At 53.7% G+C, this 9,983-nt stretch overlaps 2 non-coding genes and 1 pseudogene across 2 annotated transcripts; all 3 read right to left on the bottom strand.

The window, feature by feature from the left end:
• Positions 1-5,253: 5,253 nt before the first annotated feature.
• LOC139698373 (U2 spliceosomal RNA) lies at positions 5,254-5,387 on the bottom strand (annotated as a pseudogene).
• Positions 5,388-6,898: 1,511 nt separating this feature from the next.
• LOC139698357 (U2 spliceosomal RNA) lies at positions 6,899-7,091 on the bottom strand. Its single transcript, XR_011702897.1, has one exon. It is a non-coding gene; the product is annotated as a U2 spliceosomal RNA (small nuclear RNA).
• Positions 7,092-8,602: 1,511 nt separating this feature from the next.
• LOC139698367 (U2 spliceosomal RNA) lies at positions 8,603-8,796 on the bottom strand. Its single transcript, XR_011702906.1, has one exon. It is a non-coding gene; the product is annotated as a U2 spliceosomal RNA (small nuclear RNA).
• Positions 8,797-9,983: the final 1,187 nt, after the last annotated feature.

The following is a 9,983-nucleotide window of genomic DNA, read 5'->3' as shown; positions in this document are numbered from 1 at the left end:
AAGCAACTTATAATTAATATATAATTTATACATGACCGGCTCCCTCCAAATGAGGGAGCCGGGGAACAAGTCTTTTTGCCCCTTTATTTTGGGGAAATATTATAATAATATAGGCTTCTCGCACGAGTGTTTTTTTTTATAAAATGTTTTATATGTTTAAGTCTCTCACGGGGAGGGTTTACACTTTTGGGGGGGGCCGTTTATACACCACGGCGTGGCCATTCATACACTATGGCTCATAGAGTAAATAAAAGAGAAAGGGGACAGAGAAAGGTTTTACAATGAAGAAGTATGGAAAGAGGGGGGGAAATGATTTTACACGACTTCACTTTTGTCCTTTCCTTTTCAGCCTCCGGAGCCGTCTTCATACTGTCTATGTCCCGTGATGTGTTCGACGTAGCAGTCCCGGGTCCAGCGGATGACGTCGCTGACCATCAGTCGCCGCATGGTGGTGCAGAATCGTCGAGGTAGGCCCAGGGACTTCAGGACGGGGTCGTTCTGCGAGTCCCACGTCCCCAGGCTTCCCACGACGATGGCGGCGACCGATGACCGGTATCCCTGCTGGCGGATGGTCTCTGCCAGGGCGGCGTACTTCTCCTCCTTCGCGGTCCTGGCTGCCAGCAGAGCTCCCTCGTTGTTCTCGAACGGTACTGCTACGTCGATCAATGTCACAGTCTTGTCGGCCTGGTTAGTTATAACCAGGTCTGGTCTAAGAGTCGAGTCAGTGCCAGGTACTTGTTTGTTGACTCTGATTTCATCGTCACCTTTTCCCCGGCGTCCAATCAGAGCCCTGTGTAGTCGGTCTTGGACAGCATTATGTCTATGCTGCCACGTCCTTGAGTGCATCGTGCAGTGATTAACGACGTGGGGCAGGGTCTCCTCCGCGTAGCCACATCGCCGACACCGCTTGTCCCCGTTGGTTTCCCAACGGCGACAGGCATTGAGCGGGAGCAGATCGAGCCGAGCCCTAAAGATGAACCTCCAATCACAAAACCTGGTGTATCTCCCTCCTGCCAGGAAGTGATTGGAGGCTTCAGATTTCGCCGAGGCACGAATGACTTTCCCTTGATCGGGCTTGGCGCTTACCTTGTTCAGGTAGTAGCGCCGCACCGCGATCTTCAGGGCACCCGTCAGTTGCCTTACGGCCTTCGGAGGAACCCTGATGAAGGGGGGGCGGTCTTCAGCCCCGTCATTCATGTCCCGGAACGAAATCTGCATCTCCCTTAGCTCGTCCGACCATCTCCAGCTCAAGCCTATGCGCGCGGCGATACGGCGTGACGCGGAGCGAACCTGCGTGAAGAGGGAACTGAAGTCGCCGCTTTCCCTTCCAAAGTCATCCCGCAGACTACCACTAAGGTACTCTGCGAGATCACCGGTGGTTGGCGGTCTCCTCAGCTTCCTCCGCACTACCTCCTTCAGGCGACCCCAGGCGAGCACTCTCACGTTGGGGTCACGGGAATGGAGGAGTCGATATCCCTGCACGATGGTCAATATGTCAGTCAAGTCGGAAAGAGGGAGAAGACCTGCGCCGCCGTGTTGATGGCCAATGAAGACCATCTCAGGCGATGCCCTTTTGGGCAAATGGAGCCAGCCCTTTGCGCAGGCCTTCAGCCTCTTGTCGATGTCGGTCAAGTTTTTCTTTTTAACATTACCAGCCCGCAAGATGAATTCCAGCCTGGGCAGAAGGAAGATGTTGGTCGCGGCGATCTTCTGCCACGGGGCGAGGAGTGACTCGTCGATCTTCTTGACGTCCTCGCCCAAGCGCACCAGGTCCTCCTCGGGGGTCTGGTCCACGTGGAACCCGAACGGGACCCCGAGGTACCGGTACGCTTCGCCGTCCTTCAGGCTGGAAATGGCCGCCCCCTGGATGGTGAGTTGGGACGGCTGCACGGGCTGGTTTGCTGCAAAGTTGAGGTCCAGCGTTGCGCACTTGCTTGGCTTGAACTGTAGACCTGCAGCGGTCGCCTCTTCTCCCGCGATGTTCAGCAGGCGCTGCAGGTGCTCCTGGTCCCGGGCCACCAGCACCAAGTCGTCCGCGTAGGCCAGGATGGCGATGTTTTGCCCCTGGACGACGACTCCGGACTTGCCTGCCTCACCAGCGACCGCCCGTATCACCGGCTCCATTCCCAAGTTGAAAATGGTCGGTGATAACGGGCACCCCTGCTTGACACCGGCGCAGATGTCGATGACGCCGGTGTCGCCGCTGGTCGTCTTCACGACCGTGGAGCCCTTCTGCAACTCCTCCACGGTCCTCCTCATCTCCTCAGGCAAGTCCATCCTCCTCAGGGTGTTCTGGAGGTGTTGGTGCGGGATGGACCCGAACGCGTTCCGTAGGTCAAGCCAAGCCAGTGCGATTCGGGAACGTCTGCGTCTCATTTCGTCAACAGCTGCCTGAAGGGTGAAATTGTGCTCGTGGCACCCCTCGAACTCCCGGAAGCCCTTTTGAGCCGGGTGCATCTTCTTCCCGCTGACCGCCCAAGATAGTATGCGGTCAGCAAGCACCCCGGCGTACAGCTTGGCGATGGTGTTGCCAAGCGCTATGGGCCTCCAGTTGCCGATGTCCTGGCGGTCCCCCCCTTTGTGCAGGAGGACAGTCCGAGAGGTCTTCCACGCGGCCGGTGTCCTGGCCTCCTTCAGGCATCTGTTGAAGATAAAAGAGAGAATTCGTCCATGTCTATCGACCGCCCTCAGGTCGCCGTAGGTGAGGCCATCGGGGCCCGGGGCGGTGTTCTTGGTTCTAGACATGCGTCTCGTCACTTCCTCAGGAGTGATCCTTTCGAGGAGCAGTTTCTTCTCGGTCTCCGTCGTGCGACGGTAGACCGAGTCGTCACCCTCGTCCTCCAAGCCCCCCATCCCGACATTCCCGTAGACTTGGCGGAAATGCTTTTCCACCTCCTCCGCGGGAATGTCGCAATAGGGTGACTTATCGGACAGGATGCTCTCCACTGCCCTCCTGGGATGACTCCTGAAGAGTTTCTGTATGTCCGACGCCTTTTTCGCGTCGTAGTCAGCTACTTGTCTGCGTCTTGGTGGTTGTCTGTGCACGACGTTTCGTGGCCGAGGAGCTTCCCCTCCGTCCGCAGGTTTCGCCTCCCTCTTCCTCTCCGCCTGGGTGGTGGCCACCAGATCCTGCACCACGACCTCGAACTCCTCCCATGACTGGCCGGATGTGCTGGCCAGTCGGTCGAGCCACAGCTTCTCCTTCTGCTGTATCGGTGGCTCGACCTGTCGTGGTGCTCCTTCTGCTGCGTCTGGAGCTGGCGGCGGCGATGTTGCTGCGTCCACAGGCGGCGGTGACCCGGTGTCGTTAAGGTCACCGACTTCAGGAGGCTGCCCCGGCGCCAGGTCTTCGGCCGGAGCGTCTGCTGCTGCGTCTGGATCGGAGGGTTGCGCCTCGGTCACGTTGGGCGGCGTCGTGCATCTAACTGTCTCCTCGATTGCCTCCTGAAGGGGGGCAATCAAGGGGGGAGGTCTCTTGTGGGTCACCATGTGGTTCGCAAGCCCGCGACGGGTAGCGCATGCGAAATCGCATGCCCCGCACCGATGCGAGAGTGCAACACGTCCGTCCGCAGCCTTACGTATCCCCCCTTTGAGGCAGGGATGAGTGGACGGCTTGCGGCCGATAGTCCCACCGCAGATGGAGCAGGCGTTCACCGACGTGAGTCGGTGGCCGTGCTGCTCCATCAGGTGCCGGACGAGACTTCTCCGCATCGCCGTCCACTCCGTAGCGCGGAAGGACATGCTGCATCCCACCTCGGTGCAGGTTAACGTGTCCGCCACGGGAAAGTAAACCACAAGTTGATTGTCGATTCTCCTGGCCGACACCGCGGTGCCGGTCAGGAGAAGCGCCGGGACCCTGTCAGTCGTTTGGGGGGCGGGGGCAGTCGGGGGAATCGGGGGGGGAGAATCCAGCGCCGGACGTCTGGACGAAGAAGAATCCGGAGGCGTCGTGAAGTCGTCGAGGGAGAGAGGGGAAGAAGAACGGGACTTGGGGGGAGAATAGGTGACGTCCGAGAGCGGGGAGAAGGTCTCAAGGGAAGGCTTTCGGACGCCGGATGGAGAAGAAGAAGAAGAAGAAACGGGGGAGCCATAGTGTATGATTTTCCGCGGGCGACGCGTCCTACGCGCCGAAGCGCTTTCGGACGCGCCGTCCGGTGGTGTATGGGGAGGGGAGGAGTCGGGCTCTGACGCCTCGACTTTCCTCCTCCGCGGAGTGCGAGAGGAGGAGGGGGGGGCGGAGGAACTAGCACGCGATGGTGCTTTTCTAACGGCCCCCGCCCCCCCGTTTTTACGGGGAGGACGTGGGGGCATGGGAGGGCGTTAAGTCATGGCACAAACGGGGCCTGGCGGACGATATTCCACGGCCTGAAGGACCGTGGTACGTTGTTTTGAAAATTGTCCTTTTAAGGACACAAAAAAATTCAAAAGATATAAATGCTGAAGGCCAAGGGGGGCGACGGAGGGCTTTTCCGCGGTCTGAGGGACTGCGGAACGAAAATTTTCAAAAATACAAATTTAAATTAAGCGCGTGGCGTCCACCTGAATGAAGTCCAGGCGGCCGCCGAGGGATGGCGCTGAAGGCGCTCAACCCGCTTCTCGGCCCGTATGGGTGGGATCGGGAGGAAATTTGAATTTACCGGGGTTTTGAAATGACGGTTTTGTGGAAGATGAAGTCTTCCACAAATACCGGACGGGGGGGAGGGGGTCAATCGAACCGATCGGGCGTGAAGCGCGCCGAACGGTCGCTTGACCGGCGTCGCGGCCGAAAAGGAAACCGCGCGCCGTTCAAATCACCCGCTCTGCGCCGATCCGTACGGGATCGACGGAGGGTGCTCCCGGGGGCCCTGAGGGGGTCCGGGGGCCTCGGTGCTCAAGCTACCGGTCCGGAGGGGACCTGGCAGTGCACCGGGGGCCGGGGAACGTCCGGTGCTCAGCCTACCGGTCCTGAAGGGACCCGGCGGTGCACCGGGGGCGGGGGCCTGCGCCGGGCCTTAGGGGCCCGGCGTCGAGCCCGGGGAGGTTATCACCCCAAGTGGGCGTGGGGAACGGTCCGTGAGCGACCGGGGAGCCCTGAGGGGGCGGTGGGTCCCACGGTCCGCCTTGAAGAGGCAATGGACCGTGGGGCCATCGGGGGTCGAAAGAGGGGCTACTGGGCAGAGCAGGCGCCTAGTGTCCTGTTGCCCCTTCCCTCTGGGAGTGTCCCGGGGGGCTTACCGTTGGTCGGGGCCCGTCCGGGATTCCTCAGAGAGGCTAGAAAGGTCCAAAAGCGGTAGATCTGTTCATTTAAAAATTTGAATTTGGCGGGCGAAAAAGAAGAAAGTTAAGGGGATTAAGCTGATAAGAACAGATACTACACTTTGATCTTAGCCATAAGGCCGAGAAGCGATAAGGGAGCCCTTTTCTGCAATATTTACATGTGTAGGGACGACCCCGGAGCACTTGGGGCGGAGGGCGCAGGATTGGCGTAGGCGCCGCGGGGTGGCATTGGTCGGGGAGAATTCGCGTAGGGTCCTGCGGGGGTGTTTCCGAAGGCTTCCTTGTTTTCCTGCAGCAAGAAAAGTTTTGGGGGGGCGCGGGGGGCAGGACGGCCGGAGCAATTGCGTCCCCGGAGTCCGGAGGCGAGACAGTAAATTGCAACGCGGAGTCCTTCGCTAGGTCGTGCCATCTCTGTGAGCGACACACGAGACGTATTGCAAGCTCTCTCCCCGCTTCCCGGGAAAGGTCGGGCGCAATTTTCAAACATTCCGAAAATGGAGGGGGGCATCCAGGGCGGTAATAAAGGGCCCTTTTCGCCAGTATTCAGTGGTCGACAGTTTTTCGAAAAACGGGCTTCCTCTTCACTTCACTTCCTGTGTGGTAGAGATTTAAAATCGTGTGCTGTTCACTTACTTTGCATTAATCGTCATTAGTAAAAATACGCTTTCCTTATAAATAAATAAATACATAAATTAGGGTTTCTTCAAATATAAACAAATTAGGGTTTTCTTCAAATCGGAGAATAGGAATCGAAAAGGCTGTAAAAAAGTGGCGCTTTCAATTACACAAGATGGAAAACCAGATTTCTCCATTGTTTATATTTTCCATTTTCTCGAAAAAATCGCGGAAATGGGCATCGATTTCCGCGAAATTCGCAAAAAATTTCTGAAAATTTTTTTGCAAACATTTTTCCAATTTTTCCCGAGTGCTCGCGATCGGTCGTTTCCTCCGATGTATTGAGTTTCTTTTCCGTTCAATTTTTTTTCATCAAACACACACTCCTTTTACAAGAATTATCTTCGCATAAATTCTGTGGAAAGATTGGTGTTCAAAAACTAAGGTAAAAGAGTGGAACTCGCCTATTTCCGCGAGTCGATTCGCGTCGGGTCGTCTTGAATGACGCTCCTTGCCGGGAGCGCGCGCGCGCCATCTCTTCGGGGGGGAGGTAAACAGCTGGAAGGAAGGGGCGTCACACGCCAAAGTTTGAAACGTGATCCGGCGCCTCTCTTCAACAGTTGTCGTCGTCTCCAATGATGGAATACTGAGGAGACAAGACGTTGTTGTTGTTGACGTTGCATTGAAAGCAGAAAAAATAATTGCATTATTTTCACAAAATTGTATTTATTGTTACACTTACACTTTAAAGTGACGACGACTCTCTTCAGATGGGATTTTTTTTCTTCCCAAGTTTCTCTCCTTTTAATAATTCATTCCTTTTAATACTTCGTTGTGCTGCTTCAATTTGGATTACATTACTTTTGCTCCGCTCGCATGGAATAAAATCGCTTCTCTCCGCGAAAATGCAATTTCGCGAATATTTTTCCAGCCGGATCGCCTGAAATTTGCAAGTGCGAAAATAAATAATTTTCGCGGATCAATTTAAGCTTCAATCTGTTCTCATCAGCTTTTAAGTGGACCTTTTTAATGATGGGCCGATCCCGACGGTACTGCAATGCCGGGCCAACCCGCGGCAGGGATGGAGTAAACTCCGGGTACCCCGCCAATGTCCAAAAATCAGATTAATATTCTGGTCCCGCAATGCGGGACGTATCAGATATTAAGCTGATAAGAACAGATACTACACTTTGATCTTAGCCATAAGGCCGAGAAGCGATAAGGGAGCCCTTTTCTGCAATATTTACATGTGTAGGGACGACCCCGGAGCACTTGGGGCGGAGGGCGCAGGATTGGCGTAGGCGCCGCGGGGTGGCATTGGTCGGGGAGAATTCGCGTAGGGTCCTGCGGGGGTGTTTCCGAAGGCTTCCTTGTTTTCCTGCAGCAAGAAAAGTTTTGGGGGGGCGCGGGGGGCAGGACGGCCGGAGCAATTGCGTCCCCGGAGTCCGGAGGCGAGACAGTAAATTGCAACGCGGAGTCCTTCGCTAGGTCGTGCCATCTCTGTGAGCGACACACGAGACGTATTGCAAGCTCTCTCCCCGCTTCCCGGGAAAGGTCGGGCGCAATTTTCAAACATTCCGAAAATGGAGGGGGGCATCCAGGGCGGTAATAAAGGGCCCTTTTCGCCAGTATTCAGTGGTCGACAGTTTTTCGAAAAACGGGCTTCCTCTTCACTTCACTTCCTGTGTGGTAGAGATTTAAAATCGTGTGCTGTTCACTTACTTTGCATTAATCGTCATTAGTAAAAATACGCTTTCCTTATAAATAAATAAATACATAAATTAGGGTTTCTTCAAATATAAACAAATTAGGGTTTTCTTCAAATCGGAGAATAGGAATCGAAAAGGCTGTAAAAAAGTGGCGCTTTCAATTACACAAGATGGAAAACCAGATTTCTCCATTGTTTATATTTTCCATTTTCTCGAAAAAATCGCGGAAATGGGCATCGATTTCCGCGAAATTCGCAAAAAATTTCTGAAAATTTTTTTGCAAACATTTTTCCAATTTTTCCCGAGTGCTCGCGATCGGTCGTTTCCTCCGATGTATTGAGTTTCTTTTCCGTTCAATTTTTTTTCATCAAACACACACTCCTTTTACAAGAATTATCTTCGCATAAATTCTGTGGAAAGATTGGTGTTCAAAAACTAAGGTAAAAGAGTGGAACTCGCCTATTTCCGCGAGTCGATTCGCGTCGGGTCGTCTTGAATGACGCTCCTTGCCGGGAGCGCGCGCGCGCCATCTCTTCGGGGGGGAGGTAAACAGCTGGAAGGAAGGGGCGTCACACGCCAAAGTTTGAAACGTGATCCGGCGCCTCTCTTCAACAGTTGTCGTCGTCTCCAATGATGGAATACTGAGGAGACAAGACGTTGTTGTTGTTGACGTTGCATTGAAAGCAGAAAAAATAATTGCATTATTTTCACAAAATTGTATTTATTGTTACACTTACACTTTAAAGTGACGACGACTCTCTTCAGATGGGATTTTTTTTCTTCCCAAGTTTCTCTCCTTTTAATAATTCATTCCTTTTAATACTTCGTTGTGCTGCTTCAATTTGGATTACATTACTTTTGCTCCGCTCGCATGGAATAAAATCGCTTCTCTCCGCGAAAATGCAATTTCGCGAATATTTTTCCAGCCGGATCGCCTGAAATTTGCAAGTGCGAAAATAAATAATTTTCGCGGATCAATTTAAGCTTCAATCTGTTCTCATCAGCTTTTAAGTGGACCTTTTTAATGATGGGCCGATCCCGACGGTACTGCAATGCCGGGCCAACCCGCGGCAGGGATGGAGTAAACTCCGGGTACCCCGCCAATGTCCAAAAATCAGATTAATATTCTGGTCCCGCAATGCGGGACGTATCAGATATTAAGCTGATAAGAACAGATTTAAAATGTTTATTTGAAAATTCTTTCATACAGAGTTTTAAGCAACTTATAATTAATATATAATTTATACATGACCGGCTCCCTCCAAATGAGGGAGCCGGGGAACAAGTCTTTTTGCCCCTTTGTTTTGGGGAAATATTATAATAGTATAGGCTTCTCGCACGAGTGTTTTTTTTTTTTTTTTATAAAATGTTTTATATGTTTAAGTCTCTCACGGGGAGGGTTTACACTTTTTGGGGGGGCCGTTTATACACCACGGCGTGGCCATTCATACACTATGGCTCATAGAGTAAATAAAAGAGAAAGGGGACAGAGAAAGGTTTTACAATGAAGAAGTATGGAAAGAGGGGGGGAAATGATTTTACACGACTTCACTTTTGTCCTTTCCTTTTCAGCCTCCGGAGCCGTCTTCATACTGTCTATGTCCCGTGATGTGTTCGACGTAGCAGTCCCGGGTCCAGCGGATGACGTCGCTGACCATCAGTCGCCGCATGGTGGTGCAGAATCGTCGAGGTAGGCCCAGGGACTTCAGGACGGGGTCGTTCTGCGAGTCCCACGTCCCCAGGCTTCCCACGACGATGGCGGCGACCGATGACCGGTATCCCTGCTGGCGGATGGTCTCTGCCAGGGCGGCGTACTTCTCCTCCTTCGCGGTCCTGGCTGCCAGCAGAGCTCCCTCGTTGTTCTCGAACGGTACTGCTACGTCGATCAATGTCACAGTCTTGTCGGCCTGGTTAGTTATAACCAGGTCTGGTCTAAGAGTCGAGTCAGTGCCAGGTACTTGTTTGTTGACTCTGATTTCATCGTCACCTTTTCCCCGGCGTCCAATCAGAGCCCTGTGTAGTCGGTCTTGGACAGCATTATGTCTATGCTGCCACGTCCTTGAGTGCATCGTGCAGTGATTAACGACGTGGGGCAGGGTCTCCTCCGCGTAGCCACATCGCCGACACCGCTTGTCCCCGTTGGTTTCCCAACGGCGACAGGCATTGAGCGGGAGCAGATCGAGCCGAGCCCTAAAGATGAACCTCCAATCACAAAACCTGGTGTATCTCCCTCCTGCCAGGAAGTGATTGGAGGCTTCAGATTTCGCCGAGGCACGAATGACTTTCCCTTGATCGGGCTTGGCGCTTACCTTGTTCAGGTAGTAGCGCCGCACCGCGATCTTCAGGGCACCCGTCAGTTGCCTTACGGCCTTCGGAGGAACCCTGATGAAGGGGGGGCGGTCT

This window comes from Hetaerina americana, unplaced genomic scaffold, assembly GCF_022747635.1.
Source record: "Hetaerina americana unplaced genomic scaffold, ioHetAmer1.1.p SCAF_833, whole genome shotgun sequence".
NCBI lineage: Eukaryota > Metazoa > Arthropoda > Insecta > Odonata > Calopterygidae > Hetaerina > Hetaerina americana.
The sequence above is the reverse complement of the archived record's forward strand: the minus strand, read 5'-3'. Positions and strand labels throughout refer to the sequence as shown.